At 46.6% G+C, this 25,522-nt stretch overlaps 1 protein-coding gene across 1 annotated transcript in view; it reads left to right on the top strand.

Moving 5' to 3' along the window:
• PTBP3 (polypyrimidine tract binding protein 3) overlaps positions 1-25,522 on the top strand; it is a 258,869-nt gene that overhangs the window by 45,616 nt on the left and 187,731 nt on the right. The gene's annotated exons all lie outside the window — the stretch shown is intronic.

The following is a 25,522-nucleotide window of genomic DNA, read 5'->3' as shown; positions in this document are numbered from 1 at the left end:
TTGTCACTTTTTGAAATGCCCTTAGTTTTTAGTTTTTTTATATACAGTAATTTAGTGTATGTAATTATTTATATATATTTTTAATATATCCAAGTTTTATTGAGGTTTTCATAGGAAATACAGGCCAAACAATAACATAGCGTGTTCTCACGAATAAACCGTAAATATAAACGGAGGCTCGCAGGTCTCCAACAAGTCGGTATTAATGTGGACCACGCAGGGTTTCCATGCATTGTGCCATTTATCATGCAAAAGGTGTTCGTAATGTCATACATATGTATTACTTCACGGTTTTCGAGTGAATCATTCGCTAAGTCGTTATTGCAGATGCTAGTTACCTCCTAAGTAAGGGTTGTGGAGCACCCTCTGGGTCCAAAAGTGTGGATGCGTTGTATGTGTAGTCGTTTTACACAGTTCTATGCTAGGATGGTCAAAGTCGGGTGTGCAGTATGAGTTTGTTTGTCAGTGGAGAAGCTGTTAGGCATGTAGACCAGTGTGTGAGTTATATCATATGTGCGCACCATCGCAGGAGACGTCCCCTGCATCCACTAGAAGTTCTTTTCACAGTGCTGTGGTTTCGAAATGCCCTTAGTTGCTCTATCCTGCCTGTCATCTGAGCCCTCACAGTGGAATATGGCACATGACATGTGCACAGATGTTATTCGGCATGTGCTAAATTATAAATAAAACACTGAGACCGCTTATTCTGTTGGAGTATAACGTCCACAGCTTTATTAATTATAAAATCTTTAAATTAACAATTTAGGGTCATTGTCAACAGTAAGAACTTCGTTCCGCTCGATCCCAAATACCCCTGACAATGACCCTACCAAAACAATACAAACATAACAATTGATAAATAACGAATAATACCTGGCCTACCAAAGAGGCCCCCAACATTTGTTTACCTGCAGGGGTGTACCCAGACACCCCTACATCCCTAGGTTCGTCGCCACCGACGGGCTAGAACCTACCAAACACTTTAACTCCGGCCTACTCCAGCCTAGACCTTGGCATAACACTTATAACCCACAAATATCCAGTTTACCCAAGCCCTATTTCCGCCACAGCACATGACTTGACCCCTTAAGCTCATGTGCAACCCCCACCACACATAAATAGGGCCTGAGCAATACCCTCCTGTAAGCCTAAGTTGAAAAAATCGCAACCTACATCCGAAAGGTGCACACCGTCTGGCCTAAAGTAACCTGGTAACTTCTCCTCCAATTCCCTGTGCCGGACCACTACACCCCCCACTCTACGAATGAAGCTAGCCATGATCTTATTGATCTTACCCCTGGATCGTGCGACCGCAGCTGCGTCCCTGGCGTGTCTCCACCTGCACCGAGGCACCATCTCAGACCATACCACTGTCACGCCAGGGACCAGGTCCCGCAGCCGATCCACATCCCTCTTCATTCGCCTTACCAAGCCGCGCAGCGGCACCAGACCCAGGTCATTACCCCCGCCGTGGATCACCACCACGTCTGGCAACGCCCTATCCGTAACCTTGCGAAAAAGTTCCCCACTGATGCTCCGCCAGTCGAAGCCCCGATAACCAAACCAGTATATCTCCACTTGCTCCGAAGGAAAGCCCAGCTGTATCCCATTTCTCCGAACAGCAGCCATCTTCCGAGCCCAATAGACGTAAGAATGACCAATTATCCATGCCGTCCAACCTAGGAGAGACAAAACAAAGGTAAGCAGCGCACCCTGCAGCCCAGCTGCACCCCACATTTTAAGGTTCACACCAACCTGCCTGGGCGCACATACGAGCGAAACCGCATCGATTCCCAACGACCAATACGCTTGATCCGCTCATCCCCCAAACCCAGCCGTGCGGCCTCCGTGGCCGCCCCAATGCGGAAAGAGTGCGTTCCGAATTGCAAGGGATCCAGACCCATCATCTTTAACCCCAACCGAAAAACCTTAGTAAATTGGAAGCGCGACAGCGCTGAACCATCCGCATGTACTAGGAAGCAACCCTTGACTTCTGGTCTTAACTCCAGGAACCTGGCCCCACAGGCCACGGGGCACAAACCTGAACCCGGCAACGCACACAGCGTAACCGCACAACCCTTCCCAAAGACATCCGTCTTGGAACGGGCCGACCGTATCCCCACCCTGTCCGAACACACCGCTACGTCCTCCAATCTCAGCCCCCCTTCTCCCGCCTTGCTTGCACTGACCAATTCCCCTATCCTAAAAGCCCCGAAAAAGGCCCACACGAACGCCGTCGAGAACAGTGCCACCTCATGCACGGAAAAACATATGTCTGGTAACCGATCCACCAAACCTTGTAGAACCTGAAAGGAAACTGGCCTCCTCGTGTCACGAGCCTTCTTTCCTCTCCGAAAGCCCCGCACCGCCTGTCTCACCAGGAAGTGTTTCGTCACATCTACCCAACCATTAAAATTTAAAGAGAAACGCCAGGGCCGCGAGGTGCCTATCTACCATCGAGGGTGAGGAATGCTCGGCAAACAAACGGCACAGAATCCATAACAGCACATCCAACCGGTTAGATGCCGAGCCTTCCGCGCCTAACAGAAACACAGTCTCATCCCAAAGCCGCCAAACCTTAGCATAAGAAGACCATGTGCCCGGGGCCAGCAAATTTTTTATGTACTCCCCAAGCAGGACATCGCGAACTGCCACATCTCTTCCGGGCAAGCGTGTCCCGTTTCCTGCACCTCCGGTGCCTCCTCCCGAAAACGTTCCCACTGAAAACGAGACATCGCATCAGCCACAACGTTTTCCAAACCCGGAATATGCCTAGCCCTGAACATAATATTAAATTACATGCATAACAACACCAACTGTCTTAGCAATCAAACAACCGGCAACGAGGACGCAGACAAGCCATTAATGGCCTGCACCACCGCCATATTATCCGAGTAAAACACTACCTTCTTGTTAGAAAGGTCCGCACCCCACAGTGTCACCGCCACCACCACCGGAAAGAATTCCAGGAACGCCAGGTTCCTAATCAGCGGGCTCTCCCTCCAAGCCTCCGGCCACTCCTCCGCGCACCACCGACCCGCAAAAAAGGCCCCGAACCCTACACTACCCGAAGCGTCCGTGAACAATCTCACATCCTCCGCCGGTACCCGGAAAAATACCCTACCATTAAAATCCCGCAGAAAGCGCGCCCACACCCTTAAATCAGCCCTCATCTCTGCCGAAACTCTAATGTAATGCGACGGCCGCTTCACCCCGCTCGTCGCGTGAGCCAGCAGCCGGCAGAAAACTCTCCCCATGGGAATCACCCGACAAGCGAAGTTGAGGCTCCCTATCAACGACTGCAATCCCCTCAACGTTACCTTCCTTGCCTTCTCCACCACGTCCACCGATTGCCGTAGGGCGTGCAGTTTGTCAAGTGGCAACCTGCATTCCCCTCGCACCGAGTCAATTTCTAAGCCTAGGAAACTGAGGCACGTTACGGGTCCCACCGTTTTATCCGCTGCCAACGGCACCCCAAACTTATGCGCCACCCACTGGAACACTTTCAGTATCTGACCACATCGCCCCGTTCCCGCCGGACCGACACACAAGAAGTCGTCCACTTAGTGTACCTCCGCACCCCCTGCCGACTCCTTCCGGACTACCCACTCCAGGAACGTGCTGAACTTTTCAAAATATGCGCAAGATATAGCGCAACCCATAGGCAAACAGAGATCTACAAAAAACTTCCCTTCGAAGCAGCAACCCAGTAAATTATGACAATCCGGGTGAATGGGAAGCAATCTGAACGCCGCTTCCACATCTACCTTAGCCATCATTGCCCCGCACCCCGCCCTCCGCACCAACTCAACAGCATTGTCGAATGACGTATAGGAGACAGAGCACAGGGCCGCGTCGATATCATCATTCACTGACGCCCCAGCCGGGTACGATAACTGATGTATCAAACGGAACTTGCCCACTTCCTTCTTAGGGACCACCCCTAGCGGGGACACACTCAAACCTGGCATGGGCGAAGCCGCAAACGGGCCCGCCATCCTCCCTAAACTTACTTCCTTCTGCAACTTCTCTCTAACCACCCCCGGAGGAGCCAGCACAGATTTGAGATTCCCGCAAAGCACACCCGGACCCCTATCCTGGAACGGAATCACGAAGCCGTCTGTGAACCCGGCCCACAAAAATCTGGCTACCTCCCGGTTAGCGTATTGCCTTAGCCACGGCAACATCGCGTCTACCTTCACCGGTGAAGCCCCCCGCTGCAGAAACGGGGGCTGCCGCGCCAGCGCTCCCCCTCCAGTGCCAGACTTCCCTTTCTTGAAGCATCTGGTGTCACGATTCGGGGAACCCAACACGCCAACACACACACAGACACACACACAGAAAGTGTGCCGTACCGGTCCTTAGAGTGGCCGGGCTAAGCACACACAGAATAGTCAGGAGACAAGCCAAGTAGGGGAACCAGAAAACAGAATAACGAGAAACAAGCCGAGGTCAAAGGGTAGGAGAAAGTCACAAAGTCAGTATAACAAGCCAGAGAGTACGTAACCAGAAAGCACACGTTCAGTATCAATACTATAAAGCAAAGACCACAACAGGGCAGGGAGGAACAGGAAAGGTAAGTATATAAACCAGAAGATTAATTCTGATTGGCTAATTTCCAATCAGAATTAACAATCACACGTGGGAGATATCTAAACCTCCCACTGTGATTGAGGCACTGTGCCTTTAACGCCGGGTCAGGTGACTGACCCCGGCGTGTAACAAATTGGCCGGTCTCCCAGCGTGCAGCGTCATGCATGCTGCCACTGGGGGACCCGGAAGAAGACGCGGGCGGCACCCGTGGCTGGGAGAATGCCGCCCGCCGAACACCTGGCAGGAAGGGGACCGTGGACGGCTGGAGGGTGAGTGCCGCGAGCGGATTGCAGCCTCCCCTCGCAGCCGCCCGCGGGATCCTGACATTACCCCCCCCTCGAAGACCGCCCGGAGGGCGGGAAGCAGAAGGCTTCAAAGGAAACCGGGCATGAAAGGAGCGGACCAAAGAGGGAGCGTGCAAATCAGAGCTCAAAACCCAAGACCGCTCCTCAGGGCCGTACCCCTTCCAATCCACCAGATACTGTAACCGACCCCTAGAAACACGAGAGTCGAGAAGGGCAGCCACCTCGTACACGCCACTGGAAACCGCGCGAGGGGAAACGGGCCGCCCGAGGGGACGAGAGAACCGGTTACACAGCAAGGGCTTCAAAAGCGAGACGTGAAACGTGTTCGGAATACGCATGGAAGGAGGCAGGTCAAGGGAGTAGGAAACGGGGTTAACCCTACGCAACACCTTGTAGGGACCCAGAAATCTGGGAGCAAATTTCATCGAGGGAACCTTGAGACGGAGGTTCCTGGAGGACAACCATACCCTATCACCCGGAATATAAGAAGGGGCCGCAACCCTACGGCGATCAGCAAACCTCTTCTGAGCAGCAGCTGAACGAGATAGCGCAACATGGACCTGATCCCACATCTTCCGCAAAGAGGCGAGGTGCTGGTCCAAGGCGGGCATTCCCTTGTCGGAGAACGCACCGGGAAGGACAGAAGGCCGAAACCCATAAGCAACCTCAAAAGGACTTAAGCCAGTAGACGAGTGAGACACCGTATTCCTGGCAAACTCAGCCCACGGAAGGAGGTGAGACCAGTCGTCCTGGTGCGCATTAGTGAAGCAGCGCAAATACAATTCCACAGACTGGTTAGCACGTTCGGCTGCACCATTAGATTGCGGGTGATAGGAGGAAGTGAACGACAAGGAGACCCCCATCTCAGCACAAAAGCCCCTCCAAAACCGAGAGACAAATTGAGGACCCCTGTCAGACACGATATCCTGAGGAACCCCATGCAAGCGGAACACTTCTTTGGCAAACACCTGAGCCAACTGACTAGCAGAAGGAAGCTTTTTAAGCGGAATGAAGTGCGCCATTTTAGAGAACCTATCCGTCACAGTCAAAATCACCGTCTGACCATCAGAAAGAGGAAGGTCTACAATGAAATCCATGGATAAGTGGGTCCATGGTTTCTTTGGTATAGACAGAGGCAAGAGTAGACCCTGGGGTCTCACATTAGGGGACTTACACTGAGTACAGACCCGACAAGCCTGTACAAAATCTACTACGTCCTGCTTAAGCGAAGGCCACCAGAACTGTTGAAGGAGGCCCTTATAGGTTTTGGTTACTCCCGGATGACCAGCAGTTTTGGCGGTGTGAAATAAAGTTAACAGCTTTTTTCTGTCCTTTGTTTTAACATATAGTTTACCAGCCGGCGTCTCAGGGGGTGCTTGGGTTTGGTATGTCTTAATACTATCAAGAAAAGGAGATGAAACAACCAAACGGGTAGCAGCTATTATCTGAGACGCAGGAACAATAGGTACAGGAGTCAGGTTAACATATTCTAAAGGTTCATGCTGTCGGGAGATAGCGTCAGCTTTGGCATTACGGCAACCAGGTCTATAGGTAATAACGTATTGAAAACGTGAAAGAAATAGGGACCATCTAGCCTGCCGGGCAGATAACCTTCTAGCGTCAGCTATATAGGAGAGGTTTTTATGATCAGTAATAACCATGATTTTGTGTCTAGAACCCTCTAATAAGTACCTCCATTCCTTAAAAGCTAACACAATAGCTAATAGTTCCCTGTTCCCAACATCGTAATTCTTTTCTGAATCGGACAACCTTTTTGAAAAGAAACAACAGGGATGGAGGGGTTCATCATGCGATAACCTCTGTGACAGTACTGCTCCCACACCTGACTCAGAAGCGTCTACTTCCATAACAAAGGGAAGAGAAGGATTAGGGTGGTGCAGTACTGGAGCAGAGGCAAATGCCTTCTTGAGAGTTTCGAAGGCCTTAAGGGCTTCGGGAGTCCAAACCCTAGGGTGTAGACCTTTTTTAGTCAGCTTCGTTATAGGAGAGATAAGGGGTGAAAAGTTATTTATAAATTTCCTATAATAGTTGGCAAATCCTATAAAACGCTGGATAGCCTTAAGTCCTTGGGGAAGTGGCCAGGACAGTATGGCTTCCAATTTAGCAGGGTCCATACTGAAACCCTGTTCAGTAATTATGTAACCAAGGAATTGCACCGAGGTTTGATCGAACAAACATTTTTCTAACTTACAGTAGAGTCCGTTCTGTAATAATTTCTTGAGCACCATCCTAACATGATTATGGTGTGACTTCAAATCAGGGGAATACACAAGTATGTCGTCCAGGTACACCACGGCACAGACATGCAAAAGATCCCTAAGGACATCGTTTATGAGGTCCTGAAACACAGCAGGAGCATTACACAGTCCAAAAGGCATGACCAGATATTCGTAATGCCCGCTGCGCGTATTAAACGCTGTTTTCCACTCGTCATTCTCCTTTATACGGACGAGGTTATAAGCCCCCCTGAGGTCTAATTTGGTGAAGTACTTAGAACCTTTCACACGATCAAACAACTCAGTGATGAGGGGGATAGGGTAGGCGTTTTTAATCGTTATGTTGTTCAGACCCCTGTAGTCTATACATGGCCTCAAGTCGCCCTCCTTCTTTGCCACAAAAAAGAAACCAGCACCAGCAGGAGAAGAGGACCTTCTAATAAAACCTTTACTTAAGGATTCCCGTATGTACTCCTCCATGATCTGGTTTTCTTTCTCAGAAAGAGGGTAGACCTTACCCCTAGGAGGCATAGTACCCGGTAACAGGTTTATGGCACAGTCATACTCCCGATGTGGGGGTAGTTTATCTGCTTCCCTTTTTTCAAAAACCAATGCAAGGTCTGCATACACAGAAGGGACAGAAACAGAAAGTGGTTTAGCCGTGGGCACATTGAGTGAACAAACAGGACGTACATGAGCCATACAGTCTTGTTGACAAGATTCCCCCCAGGAGAGTATATCTAAACAACCCCAGTCAAGTACCGGGTTGTGCTTAACTAACCAGGGAAAACCCAGAACGATTGAAGCAGTAGGGGAGTCAATTATTTGAAAGGTTAACCTTTCCTTGTGCAAAGCACCCACAGACATAATGATTTCTTGGGTTTCATGGGTTACCAGAGGTTTCTCAAGCGGTCTACCATCTATGGCCTCAACGGCCAAGGGTGTGGCCTTTTGGATCAAAGTCAAGGCTGCGGTTTTGGCAAAGTTCTCATCCATAAGGTTGTCTGCCGCACCTGAATCGATCAAGGCTTTAGTTGTTATGGTGGTTTTATTGACCAAAAGAGAAACCGTAATAAATGGTCTGGAGATGGACACATGAGGGGACAAGGTCATAACACCCGAGGCCGACCCCTCTCTAGGCCTTAGGTGCTGTAGTTTCCCTGTACCTTAGGGCATGCATTACAGCGGTGCCCCCTCTTACCACAATAAAGGCATAACCCCTCCCTTCTACGGTACGCTCTTTCAGCCTCAGTTAACCCCGTAGCGCCTAATTGCATGGGTTCAGGGGATGGTGGCCTAGGAGCGGGTAGTGCTAGTAATGCAGTGCTGGGTAGGGCAGGCAACACCCGTGTATCCAGGCGTCTTTGACTACGCCTCTCTCTAATGCGGTTATCAATAAGGATCACATAGTCTATAACATCATCCAAAAGAACAGGCAATTCCCTGGATGCTATTTCATCCAGTATGTAAGCGGCCAAACCCTCCTGAAAGGCTGTTACGAGGGCGTCATTGTTCCAAACCACTTCAGCTGCTAGAGTGCGGAATTCGATAGTGTAATCCGCTACAGATCTATTACCCTGTCGTACCCTAAGCAGAGCTTTGCCAGCAGAAGCAACCCTACCGGGTTGATCAAATGTGCGTTTGAAAGCGGTCAAAAAGTCTGCAAAGGACATTGGGGAAGCATTCTCCCACATGGGATTAGCCCATGCTAAAGCTCTCCCTGACAAGTGGTTTATCAAAAAGGCTATTTTAGATCTGTCAGTGGGATAGGAACGTGGATTCATCACCAAATGGATGTCAATTTGGTTGAGGAAACCACGACACAATGCCGGGTCACCGCTGTAGCGCTGTGGCGGCGTCATATGCACTACATGGGCAGGAACGGGTGCCGGAGTGGGAATGGGCTCGGGCACAGCAGCAGCAACCTCCTGAACGGCAGGCTGCAAGTGTGCAGTGCGAGCCAGTATGGTTTGCAAAGCTTGAGCAAACTGATCCATACGGTGGTCCAAGCCATCCATTCTAGCCTCCTGATTAACTAGGAGCTGTGGTATGTCAGCAGGTTCCATTATGGCCCTGTTGTAATGTCACGATTCGGGGAACCCAACACGCCAACACACACACAGACACACACACAGAAAGTGTGCCGTACCGGTCCTTAGAGTGGCCGGGCTAAGCACACACAGAATAGTCAGGAGACAAGCCAAGTAGGGGAACCAGAAAACAGAATAACGAGAAACAAGCCGAGGTCAAAGGGTAGGAGAAAGTCACAAAGTCAGTATAACAAGCCAGAGAGTACGTAACCAGAAAGCACACGTTCAGTATCAATACTATAAAGCAAAGACCACAACAGGGCAGGGAGGAACAGGAAAGGTAAGTATATAAACCAGAAGATTAATTCTGATTGGCTAATTTCCAATCAGAATTAACAATCACACGTGGGAGATATCTAAACCTCCCACTGTGATTGAGGCACTGTGCCTTTAACGCCGGGTCAGGTGACTGACCCCGGCGTGTAACAAATTGGCCGGTCTCCCAGCGTGCAGCGTCATGCATGCTGCCACTGGGGGACCCGGAAGAAGACGCGGGCGGCACCCGTGGCTGGGAGAATGCCGCCCGCCGAACACCTGGCAGGAAGGGGACCGTGGACGGCTGGAGGGTGAGTGCCGCGAGCGGATTGCAGCCTCCCCTCGCAGCCGCCCGCGGGATCCTGACATCTGGAGAGACCATGATTGCAGCCGGAGCACTCATTTTTGAATCTACATGACGCTCCCCACTTACACTGCCCTTCGTTGAAGAGCCAGCAAAACCCCTTCTTCTGTCCCGCCGACGCGCTTCCACTTGGGCCCGCGCCGGCTGTCCCGAGAAAGGGGGCACTCTTTTGGGCCATCATTAATCTCATCCATAATGGCAGGTACATCTGGTCCCACCGCATGGCCGGATTCGCCGCTAACGAAACTGCTCATCATACCTCCACCAAGCGAGTCCCCCGTAGGTCCTGTACGCATCCCCTATGCCGTCCAAGTAGCAAAACAGCTGTGAGCATCGCTACGGGCTCTTTTCCCCTATCACGCTAGCCAGTATGCAAAAGGCACGCAGCCATTTACCGAATGTCTTGGGTATCTTTCGATACTTACGCCTTTTCTCCTCTTCCTCCTTCTTTGCGTCCTTCTTGTCTTCCTCCTTCAAATCTAAAAACTCCTCAAGGGGAAGAAGGGAAAATATTTCCACAAATTCCCCCTTTCCTATCCTCTCCTTAACTTCTGCCTTCACATGACAACCCAATGGTCCCGCGAAGGACACGTGCACGTTCTGTCGTGCTGCCTCTGAAATATCCCCGCCACGGTCCTCCAGCACGCCCACATCATCTACCTTCCCAGTGGCAGTGGCCGCGGTGCCTCCACTCGCACCCCCAGCCGCTGTCCCCACGGGACCCCCCCTACACCTAGGTCGCTATCCGCTGCCCACACCCTCCCGAAGTGCCCAGGGGACCCCGCCTCCCCCGACCATAACCCCAAAAGTGATTGCAAACATCCTAACAAACTCCCTGAGTGTGGTGTGGATGTTGACTCACCACCCACTCCCCCGACCTCGGATGGCCGCGGGGGTACCATCCTTCCGACTGGCTCTGGAGTGTCCAGGGGACGTCGCTTCCTGCCCACCCGGCTGCGATCAATTCTTGTAGGCGAAACACTTCGTGACCTGTAAGGAGAAGGTGACCTGGGTAGTCTGTTCGCTTTTAGCCTCACCCGTCCGTCACATCTGCCTCCTGTCCCGTCATGACAAGACCCCTTCCCTTGCTCGGCCTGAGACCCACGGTAGCTCCTGGTCCTACTCCGTCTGGATCCAACCCTGTCATCCGACCCTGACTCACTGCGCCAGTACCTCCTCCATCCATCCCTAGTGGTGGACCTCCTCCTCCCATCCCTGCTCCGCGAAATACTCCCGTCCCTGGACCTGCATCGCTCCGAGGATCGTCCTGAGCTGCCATATCCATCCCTCTCGCTGCCTGGCGTGGCTCTATCTTCCCCCCCTGCTGTGGCCTGCCCTGCGCCTTCGGTCCTGGGAGCGACCTGAGAAGGCCTCCCGCGTGTCACACCCCCGAGGGCCCCCGTCTGCATGACCTCTCCTCTGGCTCTGACTAGCCCGCCTCGCGCTGTCCTTCCCGGCCTCCAACTCCCTCGCACCCCTTCCAACACTCCGCTCCTGGCTGTTGTCCCTCTGCGCACCTGACCTGTTGCTGGGCTGGGGCACACTCCCACTCCTCTGGCTCCCATCATCCCCTGAATCCACCTCTTGAGACCTAACCCCTGTCAGGGCCGCCTTGCCTGTCGAACTGCCCGCCTGGACCCCACTACCTCTGTGTGGGCCCGCACTCATGGCGCTGTCTGAACCCCTGTCTCCCCCCTGTCCCTCAGTGTTGCCCCCAGGGGGCGACTCACCGGGACGTTGGGACGCCTGCACTGATCCTTCTCCGGTCCTCTGTGCAGCCTCCCTCCTGTGGGCTCCATCAGCAGCAAGGGGTGTCCTGCTCCCCGCCCGGCGGCAGGGGGTGCTCCTGGCAAGAGGCCTCTTCCTGGCCTTCCGTCCCACCTGACCGGCGCCGCGACGACCAGGCGGCACCGGCCTGCCATTCCGAGCCTCCCCGGCTTCCAGACCCGCCAGCCACCTCTCTCTCCCTTCCAGCAGGGCTCTTCCTCCTCCGCGCCGCCGGCACCGAACCCGGACTTAGCCGCTGGGGCGGTCTCGCCCGCCTGACAGGCCTCTTCTCCGCCGCACCGACGGGGGGAGCAGACGTGCTCGGAACCCCCAGCTGCTCCTGCAACCACTCCAGGCCTCTCTCCTGTACCAACGACCGGACACCAGCCAGGATTTCTTCGGCAAAAGAGAGAAGAAGAGCTACTCTGACCTGCAACAATTCACAGGTAAGGGCAGCTCAGATTAGAATGGCCTAAACTTAAAATGGCCGCTATTTAAACTACCACTCTCCTCCCCACACCAGCTAGGCCCGCCCCCTGACCTCCAGCTCACCTGCCAACTTTCTGGCCCTGTCAAGGCCCACTCCCCCCCTGCGTTGCTCCGTGGGCTTCATGAATTCAGTGCTCCTCTATAAAAAGCATTCTATTTGCATGTATGGATATATGTAGGATCCCAGTGCTCATCTGTGAGAAGCTTTGGATTGGCCTGGGAGATGCTAACTAGTGAGGATTCTTCCAGGGGTGGAGCAGAGCTGCGTCGAGAAGAAGCACCCCTGGATTACAGGCAAGTAACAACCTTTGGTTAGGGGAACAAAGTGGGCTTGAAATAAGTAAATAATAGAACACTCTATTACAAATAAATGTGTTTACTTCTAACACTCATGCCTTCCAACCATCCTGATTTTTGTGGGAAAGTCCTGATTTTCGTGTCCTGTCTCACCATCCTGACTTTTGTTCCAGGCGCTCACAAGTTTGGCACTCTGTTCAAAAGGCATGCAGCCTGGCATGCATTCAGATGTGCATTTGGCCCCCTCTGCAGGCTTTTCACTACTCAAGACGTGAATGTTCGGGTTATGGTGTTCCTTTAATTGACATGTGTGTCCCTTTCATAAGGCAGGAATTGACACAATCTAAGATAATGATTTGAATTTTAACACACTGTAATAAAGGTTTGGTGTTTTTTTCACAAGGACTTTTTGGTGGACATTCTCTGTGCAACTCAATAGAAATAGCTGCACATGAGCAATCCAACGTTCTTGGTTAATACAAGGCTCCTTTCATTTATGTTGTTCTGAAGCAGCATCTTTGTGAAGTACATTTTAAAAGCTGTAGTGATTATCGCCTCCGTGTGATCTCTATGCACTGGTAGTATGAGGTCTTACAGTTCAAACAAGCTATTTAATACTCCAGAACAACAGATCTAGAATGTCAGGGCTATTCACTAAACCGAGAATTGTCATGAAATCAGAGAGAATGGTACTGTTAATATTTGCATAATTCTATATTACATAATAAAATTAACTGCATTATTTTGAACTAAATGGACAAAGGAGTATTATCTCAAAAATGACAAATTCATGTTTTATCATATTGCTGGCTTATTGCATGTCAGACTGATAGTTTATCGGGCCTTAAATCCAAGCACAGGATAGTGTGCACCCTTGTTTTAAACCTTCCCGGATAAGGTCTAGATTGAAACTGGGTCATTGTAATATACTTCATTGGATACAATGTTTATATCAGTAATTTTAATTACAGCAGTATTTAGGTGTATATAATGGCACACGTTCACGTTTGTATATATTGTGTATATATAGTAGCACTAATGTCACCTTTGCATGTCACTTTTTTTGATTTTGATCATGTATTTGTTCTGGTATATCTATCAGGACATATTACACTAGCACATTCATTAATATCACCAGTAAACCGTAATGGCACTTTAATGTACAAAATTTGACACGAGTTCACTTTAGTGTACATATTTGCACTCCAGCACTTTAATGTACATAATAGTTATAATTGTCACATAAAAGATATACGAAGGAATTTGATGTGTAGAAGCTCATTTGAGCACCGTTTTACTTTCACACTGTATGACACTTTAATACAATTAAGCACCTGCCCCTTTAAGAAGCAGGTTTTCCTATGATGTTGGTTTGACCTGCTAACCTGTTGTGTTTAATACGGCAGGTTTGAGGCTAGATAGTACATATGCTTGGACTTTTGGGAATGAATGCAGTGAATAAAAGCTTCTAAGGTTCCTGTTGTATGTCTTGCTGTCATCTTTGTGGATCGATCATTTTCAATGTAATGCTGATTTTATTTTCATGTGGTCTGATCACCCGGTATTCGCTCGGGCGCTTATGTGCGTCTCCTCGTTGCCTGGGAGCTTGTAAACATATCGGGTATCCCAGGCAACGGACGGCTGCGTGCATACGTCATTTCCGGGTTACGGCAAGTCCGCACATGCGCACAGCAGTGTGATCGACGCCAGGCGAATAACCTTACAGGTGGTGAGTGTTTTTAATGATTTATTAATTAGTTTGTTTTGTTATATAAATGAAATGTTTGTTAAGTGTATTTTGTGCTAAACTGATCCTGATGAAAGCCACAATAGATGGCTGAAACGTTGATGAATTGAATCATGTTTTAAAGATACCGGAATAAAGAGGAATTTTTTACCATGAGACAGACCGTGAGTGCAAGCCTTATTTCTGTATATTCTACAATATTTTGGGCTATGGCTATATGCACCCGGCATTTTTGCTAAATCTTTGAAAGTGTGTGTGTGTGCAGGGTACCAGTGGCATATTATATATATATATATATATGCAATTGAAATAGTTGGCTGCACTCTCGGATTTCCTTAAAACGTAACTTTTATTGAAATATTTAAGAGAAGATCAACGTTTCATCCTCTCTTGTGGACTTTCATCAGGATCATGATGAAAGTCCACAAGAGGGACTGAAACGTTGATCTTCTCTTAAATATCCCAATAAAAGTTACGTTTTAAGGAAATATGAGAGTGCAGCCAACTGTTTCAATTGCCGGGATACTGGAGCCCTGGTGATGCACCCGGTCACACAACTTTGAAGCCTGAGTGCAAGGTACAACAGCTTTTTTATATATATATATATATATATATATATATATATATTGATACATTTCTTCTTCTAATTCAAAATTTTAGTTCTTTCAGGGTAATTAAATTATACAGTAAAGCATACGCACATGCAGACACAGACAATCTTACTGATGCACACAAATAGGCTCATTGACAGACAATCTCAATGACACACACAGACAAGGTTACTGGCACACACACACATTTAGTACAGACAAACTCTGATACACACACAAGCTTACTACAGACAAGCTCACTGTCACACACACACGCTCACTACAGACAAGCTCACTGATGCGCACACACTCTCCCTACAGACAAGCCCATTGACACACACATGCTCCCTACAAAAGAGCTCACTAACACACAGATTCACTACAGACAAGCTCACTGACACACACAAACTCACTAGCAGGCGCACACACACAGAGGCTCCCTCACTAGCAAATGCGCGCGCGCACACACACACACAGATGCTCGCTCGCTCACTCACTAGCAGATGCACACACACAAAGGCAGACAGTCACTGACACCGAGGCAAATATCTACACATACAGAGACAGGCAGACAGTCACTGACACAGAGGCAAACATCCACACATACAGAGAAAGGCAGACAGTCACTGACACCGAGGCAAACATCCACACATACAGAGACAGGCAGACAGTCACATACACACACAGGCATTCACTCATACAGACAGTCACACACACACACAGGCAGACAGTCACACACACAGGCAGACAGTCACACACACAGACAGTCACACACTCACAAATACAGTCACACACACACAGGCAATCACACACACACAGGTAGTCACACACAGACACACTGACCTGCTTCTTACCTCCACATCCCTTGGAGCTCCTGGAGGCTGGTTGTTGGGGAAGCAGGGACTCCTTCCTGCTTCCAATGCTGCAGTCAGCCAGGCCCCCGCCGCACCGCAAGCTCTGCCCCTGCCGCACACTAGGCCCCGCCCCGCCGCACACTAGGCTCCGCCCCCCCCGTTTTGTTTTTTTAAATGATCGTGGCCGGCCATGTGTGAGGTGTGCCGGCCGCCTGGCTCCCCCTGCTCCCATGGGGTCCTGTGCGGCCGCACACCTCACACATGGCCGGCCGGGATCACAGGAGCCTGATCACTGAATGGGGCTGTCAGCCCAGCCCCAGGTGCCGCGGCCCACCGGGAAATTTCCCAGTATCCCGGTGGGCCAGTCCGGCCCTGATTGTGAGTGAGTTGTAACATGGGATGAGGCAACCTTGAATACAGAACAAAGGGGACCTGATAAGGTCTGGAACTGCTTAAGGGTGCATGATCATCTTAGGAAACTCCATTGTTCAACCTATTAAAAAGCAGTGTCATTTGAATGTTTAATCTGGTTTTAAATCGACACTATAGGCATTTATGAAGCAGCTTTGGTGTACAGTCTCATTGCTCAATTCTCTGCCATTTAGAAGTTAAATGTATTTGTTCATGCAGCCCTAGGTCAATCTATCTGCATGTGACTACAAAACCTTCCTAAACACTTCCTGTAAAGTGAGCTCTAATGTTTACATTTCATATTGCACATTTTGTTTAATAATTTGTTATCTCCTGCTCTGCTAATAACCTGCAACGGCCTGCAGGAACCTTCTGTGTGTGATTAAAGTTTGATTTACATAGAAGGTAATATAAACTTCTAAAGCAAGTTAACAGCTGATTGAAAATGAAACTCTTTTTTTTTTCATGCAGGCTGTGTGAATCACAGCCATTTGAGGTGTGGCTCAGACTGCATAAACAAAAACAAAAGTGGTTTTGACTCCAAAATGGCAGTGAATTGAGCAGTGAGACTGCAGGGGCATGATCTATATACCCAAACTGCTTCTTTAAGCTAAATTTGTTTTGATGCCTATAGTATCCCTATAACTCATGCCTATAGATCATATTAAGTGGCACAATGGTAATCTACAAAACAGGGAAAGAGAACCCAGGTAGAGTCCAGTGTGGCATTTTCTTGTTTCTTAGGTTCACAATATTGTATTGGGTATTTCACAATAAGCTGTGAAGGAGTCTGGGGAGTTGGAACTTGTGGAATGTGCATATCATAAAAGTCCCTGGCTGGGCCGGGAAGAGGTATGACTTCTTTTTTTATGATGTGTGCCGCTGAGTGGGTGGGTTATAAAAATTTGCACAGGGAGACGGGAACATCCAAGATGTTAGAAATGCAACCTGTGCAAGAATTGTAAGTTGGTTTGGTGCTTGCAATGTCCCTTATTATTATCAGCAGTAGTAGTATTTATAAAGCGCTAACTAATTCCGCAGCGTTTTATAATATTATGAGAGGGGGAAATTTTACAGTAAATGAGACAATTGCACAATGACACAGGATCAATTGGTAGATGAGGGCACTGCTCAAACGAGCTTACAGTCTAGAGGAGGTGGGGTAAAAATACACAAAAAGGCAGCAAAGGTGACAGCCACCAAGCAAGGTGGGAAAAGTAGCAGAACTGGAGGTGGGAGTGGAGTGTGGCTCCTCAGGAGAGCAAGAGACAGATAAAGATAAGTATAGATAAGTTACTCTGGGAGTCCATAAGCATTTCTGTCCCTTTAGATCGTATGTTAATTTAAACAAGCAAACAAACACAATTCTATAGAATAAAGCTGGTGTGTTTTGTCTTATTATGCACCTGGTGATACATCGTTCTAATACCCCAGTATGAAACACTGAGTGTACTGCCCTAATTGTTTCAAAGCCCATTCATCAGACAGTAGTGGCAGACATGCAAAGCTCTGACAGCCGTTAGGAAGAAAAAATATGATGAAAACGGACCCTAATATGTGGTCTAATGAGGTTATTACCTAATTGGATTTTTCAGAACTAGGATGCACGCCAAGGCAGTGTTTAAAGGCAATGAAAGTGTATGCCGTCAACATGTGGGAGGCTGAAATAAATGAGTGCAGGGAATATACATTCACAGAGGACTCATCCATGATCCAGACTGTATATCAGTGCAGTGCTTCCTCTGTAATGTTCTTACAGTGCCCCTTGTGATGTTTAGGTTTTATTGCACATATTAGAGCTTGATACCAAGAGGCCACATAAAGGGTGATATGAGAATGTAATTTCCATGTATGATTTTGACATGTATCCTTAACATACAACATATAGATTTTTTTTTTATGAAAGTGCATGTCATGCATTTTACATGTAAAGGCAATATAACATTTTAGAGTGTCATATTCAGTATGCAAATATATGGCTTAATATTTTGGGATAAAGCAAACTTTTTACCCTTTTAAGAACATATTACAGTGAAATGACTCATGTTACAGGTTCACATGTGATATATTCCCTAAATGCCAGCAACATGTTTGTAAATCCTACTAACTGCAATATTTAATCATGCCAGGCATGACAAACTATGATATATGTGTCAGAAAGAAAGACCCGTTGCTCGCATACTACTCATTCGGCAGCAAAACTTTCATTCACAAGCGTGTTTGAGGGCACAAAGAGCAAATAGTGTGCAAAAAAAAAATCTATGTGCTCAATGTGAAACCCTGATAAAGTGTGAAATATCAGTGCACAAATAAACACATTATTATCCACAATCCACACATGTATAATTACTTTCCTTGCAGGGAAACTCTTCTTATGCCACATAAAAAAATAGAATAAATAAAATTAAAAATTAAATGAAATTCCGACCGGCGGAGCACTCAAGAAGCCCCCCAGACCACAGTGAACACTCGCATTATGCCATGCTTTACATTAGCTAGACAATTTACTATTATAATCTAAGCACTAGGCAGATTGGCAAAACTGCTAGCGATACGGACAATCTCATGTTTAACAGTCATACCCTGTGTATCTTAGAAAGTAGCTAGTACTGTTGATAGTTCATCTGCATATGAGATTAACCTAGTTGTAGTCTTATACTTATCCTGCCTCTACTGCTGACACCACACTGATCTAACTTGTTTAAAATATAAAATTGTGCCAGATAATATGATGTCCCACAGGTTAAGCAAGAAGAAACGCCTGAGGACCGCCTTTGGGGCACCTCAAGCCTGCCTGTAACGTTTATTTGCACTGCTAAAAATTTTTGTAAAAAATGAAATTTAAAAAAACCATGAAAAATAGTGCTTTTTTTATACGCAGAAATCCTCATAAGTAATAAACAAGTGCACAATTCACATTTTCCACGGGTTCTATACAAAATGGTCTATAATTGAAAATAGCACAGTATATTGCTTTATTTTAACAAATGTATGTTGCCCTTCAAGATCCCCCACCTCTAGCTCCCACCAGTCACTCTCAGAGATCTGAGTCCCACAGGTGTCCAGCGCACTTCTCAGTTGTTGCTACGGCTTAGAGTTTGACCTCCGTCACATGGCGACATATTGGCTTGGTTCAACCAATAACTGGGCTTCCTCAGAATACTTGATCAGGGTCCTGATCACTTCCTTTTATCCTCTAGTAATTAAACTGATAACAATTGTCCTCCTATTAGTTCTTTGTCCTTCATATTATTTCATTCGTAATCGTGATCCCATACTAATTTACTCAAATCAACTTGACTTATCAATGCATAACTTTCAGTTTTCCACTGAAGTTGTATTATATTATTCATTTTTTAATTTAAACAAAACATTTTGTGAATGGGGAGTAACTGATTGGCTGAGAGAGTCAGATGGAGGCCTCCTGGGGGGAGTAGAGTACGGCACTGGAGGCAATTGTTTTCAAACGGTTTAACTCCTTGAGGTAAGAGTGTGCTCTGAGGCCTCCTGGCACCACAACAACTTCATTTATATGAAGTTGTTACAGTGCCTAAACTGTCCCTTTAAAGTGTATCTGTCATTGTGAACACAAGATAAAGAGCATTAAATGCGATCAATATATTTTTGTGCTAGAAAATATAGATTTTAAATGTAAGGACCTTTTACATTGTTGGCTCCACCCACACTAGTCAATCAGTTGTCAGCATTAGACTTGTATGCTAGGGGATTAAGTTATCTTAAGGTAACTTGGCTTTTTCTGAACAAAGAGGGGTGGATCACATCGCTACAACCTAGAGTCCCAAAATAACAATATTTCCACCCCCCCGCCCCTCAATTATAATTATAAATAAATAGCTAAAATACAGAATGCCGATTTAGTTGTACTAATGTAAACCTACACACAGCAACTAATTTGTAGTTGCTTGGAATATTCTGTTAACCCTTTAGCGCCCAGACCGGTTTTCAATTTTCTTACCGTTAAGGACCAGGGCTGTTTTTACATTTCTGCGGTGTTTGTGTTTAGCTGTAATTTTACTCTTGCTCATTTACTGTACCCACACATTGTATACAGTTTTTCTCGTCATTTAATGGTATTTCTAAAGATGCCATTATTTTCATCATATCATATAATTTACTATAAAGAAATTATAAAATATGATTTCTTTTTTTTTAAAAAAACACACCTTTTCTAACTTTGACTCACAAAATCTGTTGCGCATCTACACACTGGTGTACATATAGCTGTCGCAGGGGTTGCAGCTGCGACCGGGCCCGGTCGCCCTGCAGACCTCTGTGACTGGGTGCCCGCCATCATCGTTTGCCGTGCGGCAATCCACCGGGCCCCCTGTGATGAGATCATCACACGCTGGGAGGAAGTGACTCCCCGTCACTCCTCCCGGCTATCACTGAGAGCCCGTGCGGGAGGAAGCAGAGGGAGTCAGAGTGGGAACTCTGACTCCCATCAACCTCAGCCACCACTGGACCCCAGGGAAAGTCACCCTTCTGCACCTAAAAGGTAGGGAACAGGAGGGTGACCTCAATATTATGTGGGTGTGTTTTTGTATGTATGTATCTGTGTCCATCTGTCTGTATGTATGTGTGCCTGTCTGTTTGTATGTATGTGTGTGTGTGTGTGTTACTTGAACAAGGGGCACAACCACAAATATATGTGAAAAAGATTTTTATTAGATGGGTCACAATAATAGGCTCTCTCATTAATTGTATCAATGAATGAAAAAGACACACCACGTCAAATGGAAAGTGCAATGTAATAGCTACAAATTCTGCAATTACATATAAACAGACTACATAATACACAAATCACTGAATACAAGTATAAAAATAGCTATAAAGGATACCTAATTATTCAAACCCATAAATAGTTATATATATACAAAGAAAAAAAACCATACCAGACCTAGTGAGAAGAAGGACAAGAGTCAACCAATAAGCCCCCAACATTTCGGCAAAATGCCTTTATCAAGGGAGCCTGTAGTGAAAGAGTGAACACCACCCTTATATACCCATAAAAAAACAAATAACTAAAAACACCTGAAATGTATTATGTAGTCTATTTATATGTAATTGCAGAATTTGTAGATATTACATTGCACTTTCCATTTGACATGTTGTGTCTTTTTCATTCATTGATACAATTAATGAGAGAGCCTATTACTGTGACCCATCTAAAAAAAATCATTTTCACATATATTTGTGGTTGTGCCCCTTGTTCAAGTAACATATGTAACTTTCTTGGCCTTTAGGAGTTTGGCCTTACACAAGTGAGCACCCAGAACTAGTTGTTTATTTTGGTTTGGATACTTTCTGTTCCTTATCAGCATTTTGAGTGTGCCTACCTGTTTTAATTTTCATTATGTGTCTATGTCTGTCTCTCTGTATGTATGTGGCCCTGTTTGTTTTATGTATGTGTCTTGTATGTATGTGTGTGTCTTGTCTGAATGTATGTTTGTCTGTCTGTCTGTTTGTATGTATGTGTCTTGTCTGTATGTTTGCCGTGTGTGTGTCTGTCTGTGTCTGTATGTATGTGTGCTTGTCTGTTTGTATGTATCTTTGTATGTATGTGTCGTGTGTGTATGTAAGTGTCTGTATGTGTGTGTCTCTGTATGTGTGTGTCTGTCGGGGGAGAGGGTGTCAGAGGTGGGGGAGGAAGAAGGGGGGACCCCATGGAGCAATTTTGCACCGGGGCACCATGGGTTGTGTGTACGCACTGCATCTATAACCGCCAAAAAACACCCATGCTAAATAGTTTCTAAATTTTGTCCTGAGTTTAGAAATACCCATTGTTAACATGTTCTTAGATTTTTTTGTGCAAATTATAGGGCTATAAGTACAAGTAGGACATTGCTGTTTTAAAAAATATATTTTTAAAATGTATGAATAGTTACATTGTAACACTGTTATCTGTCATATATCTTTATGAATTAATTTTGAACGCTAACTTTGGCCAGTGTTTGTGACTAAGTGGCTACTAAAAAATACTTAACATACCCCATTTGCAATATCTTGGGTTGTATTCTTTTGCAAATGGTATGCCATCATGGGGGTAATTCTCATTCCTGGGCTACCATACGCTCTCAACATAACCAATCTGGTCAATTTCAATGTGAAAAAAACAGAAAATCAAGCCTTATATTTGATCCTGTAACTTTCAAAAACACTATAAAACCTGTACATGGGGGTTACTGTTATACTCGGTAGACGTCTCTGAACACAACTATTAGTGTTTCAAAACAGTAAAATGTATCACAACAATGATATTATCAGTGAAAGTGCAGTTTTTGTGTGAAAAATGCAAAAAAAGTCACTTTTACTGACTATCATCGTGTGATATGTTTTACTGTTTTAAAACACTAATATTTGTGTTCAGCAAAGTCTCCTGAGTAAAAACAGTACCCCCCATGTACAGGTTTTATGAGGTCATAAAATGTTACAGGGTTAAATACAGTACTAGCAAATTAAATTCTCTGGACTTTCGGCCTGGGCTGTCAGGCAGGTGCCTCAAATTGCAATCAATAAAATTACTTAAATTATGTAAACATTTTACATAAATATGCACGTAGAATTTAAATACATATTTATATATTTGAAGTCTACATGTATATTGATGAAACTATTTATGGAATTATGTATATGGATATATATATATATATATATATATATATATATTGTATTATTTTTTTCATATATACATAGTTACATAGTTACATAGTTAGATAGCTGAAAAGAGACTTGCGTCCATCAAGTTCAGCCTTCCTCACACCTGTTTTTTGCTGTTGATCCAAAAGGCAAAAAAAACAAAAAAAACAACAAAAAAAACAACCCAGTTTGAAGCACAATTTTGCAACAAGCTAGGACAAAAAAATCCTTCTTGACCCCAGAATGGCAGTCAGATTTATCCTTGAATCAAGCAGTTATTACCCTACATTGAAAGATTATATCCTTGAATATTCTGTTTTTGCAAGTATGCATCTAGTAGCTGTTTGAACATCTGTATGGACTCTGATAAAACCACTTCTTCAGGCAGAGAATTCCACATCCTGATTGTTCTTACAGTAAAAAAACCTTTCCTTTGCCTTAGACGAAATCTGCTTTCTTCCAGTCTAAACGCATGGCCTCGTGTCCTATGTAAAGTCCGGTTTGTGAATAGATTTCCACACAATGGTTTGTATTGGCCACGAATATATTTGTATAATGTTATCATATCCCCTCTCAGGCGACGTTTCTAAACTAAATACCATATATACTCGAGTATAAGCCGACCCGAATATAAGCCGAGGCCCCTAATTTTATCCCAAAAAACTGGGAAAACTTATTGACTCGAGTATAAGACTAGGGTGGGAAATGCAGCAGCTACTGGTAAATTTCTAAATAAAATTAGATCCTAAAAAAAATATATTAATTGAATATTTATTTACAGTGTGTGTATAATGAATGCAGTGTGTGCGTATGTGTGTGTGTATGAGTGCAGCGTGTGTGTATGAGTGCAGTGTGTGTATGAGTGCAGTGTGTGTGTGCATGAATGCAGTGTGTGTGTGCATGAATGCAGTGTGTGAATGCAGTGTGTGCAGGGCCGGTGCAAGGATATTTGCCGCCGTTGGCAAAAAAATTTTTGCCGCCCCCTCCCCCCCCATATGTCCTGACTTCCCCTCCTCCTCCCTCAGTGGTCCTTACCTCCCCACCCCCGTGTTCCTTCACTCCCCCCCCAGTGGTCCTGACTCACCCCTCCCACAGTGGTCCTTACCCTCCCCTCCCCTAGTGGTCCTTACTTCCCCCTCCCCTCCCATAGTGGTCCTTATCCCACCCCCTCCCTCTCATAGTGGTCCTTATCCCCCTTCTCCCTCCCATAGTGTTCCTTATTCCCCCCATCCCTCCCATAGTGGTCCATATACCCCCCCCTCCCTCCCATAATGGTCCTTATACCCCCCTCCCTCCCATAGTGGTCCTTATCCCACCCCCTCCCATAGTGGTCCTTATACCCCCCCTCCCTCCCATAGTGGTCCTTATACCCCCCTCCCTCCAATAGTGGTCCTTATACCCCCCCTCCCTCCCATAGTGGTCCTTATCCCCCCCCTCCCTCCCATAGTGGTCCTTATACCCCCCTCCCTCCCATAGTGGTCCTTATACCCCCCCTCCCTCCCATAGTGGTCCTTATACCCCCCTCCCTCCCATAGTGGTCCTTATACCCCCCCTCCCTCCCATAGTGGTCCTTATACCCCCCCTCCCTCCCATAGTGGTCCTTATCCCCCCCCCTCCCTCCCATAGTGGTCCTTACCCCCCCCCCTCCCTCCCATAGTGGTCCTTATCCCCCCCTCCCTCCCATAGTGGTCCTTACCCCCCCCCTCCCTCCCATAGTGGTCCTTATACCCCCCCTCCCTCCCATAGCGGTCCTTATACCCCCTCCCTCCCATAGTGGTCCTTAACCCACCCCCTCCCTCCCATAGTGGTCCTTATACCCCCCCCTCCCATAGTGGTCCTTATACCCCCCCCCCTCCCATAGTGGTCATTATACCCCTTTTTTTATTATTATTAATTTTTTTTATTATTTTATTTCTTTTTTTTTTTTTTTTTTTTATTTTTTGTCCCCCCTCCCTGCTTGATATATGGCAGGGAGGGGGGCTCTCCTTCCCTGGTGGTCCAGTGGCAGTTCAGTGGGGGGAGAGGGGGGCTGGCAGAGCTGTACTTACCTGACCGAGGTGCTGAACGGACGGCGCGGAGGAGGAGAGAGCTGACAGGAGCTGCAGAACAGGTAAGTACAGCTCTGCCAGCCCCCCTCTCCCCCCAGTCTGTATTATGGCAATGCAAATTGCCATAATACAGACTCTGACTCGAGTATAAGCCGAGTTGGGGTTTTTCAGCCCAAAAAATGGGCTGAAAAACTCGGCTTATACTCGAGTATATACGGTAGGTTTAAATTTGTTAACCTTTCTTCATAGCTGATATGCTCCATTCCTTTTATTAATTTTGTAGCCCGCCTCTGCACTTTTTCTAGTGCCAAGATATCCTTCTTTAGAACAGGTGCCCAAAATTGCACAGCATATTCAATATGTGGTCTTACCAGTGATTTATAGAGAGGCAAAATGATATTCTCGTCCCGAGAATGAATGCCCTTTTTCATGCATGACAATACCTTACTGGCCTTGGTCACTGCTGATTGACATTGCACATTGTTGCATAGTTTGTTGTCTATAACAATTCCCAAGTCCTTTTCGTGTGTTGTTATCCCTAATTCACTTCCATTAAGGGTATACGTTGCTTGTGTATTCTTTACGCCGAAGTGCATAACTTTGCATTTTTCAACATTAAATTTCATCTGCCATTTGAGTGCCCAGTCCTCCAGTCTATCTAAATCCTTCTGCAGCAAAGTAATATCTTGCTCACATTGTATTATTTTACAAAGTTTTGTGTCATCTGCAAACACTGAAACATGACTTTCAATGCTGTCTTCAAGATAATTTATAAAAATGTTAAATAGAAGGGGTCCCAGAACAGACCCCTGAGGGAC

This window comes from Pelobates fuscus, chromosome 5 (genome assembly GCF_036172605.1).
Source record: "Pelobates fuscus isolate aPelFus1 chromosome 5, aPelFus1.pri, whole genome shotgun sequence".
NCBI classification, from domain to species: domain Eukaryota; kingdom Metazoa; phylum Chordata; class Amphibia; order Anura; family Pelobatidae; genus Pelobates; species Pelobates fuscus.
The sequence above is the reverse complement of the archived record's forward strand: the minus strand, read 5'-3'. Positions and strand labels throughout refer to the sequence as shown.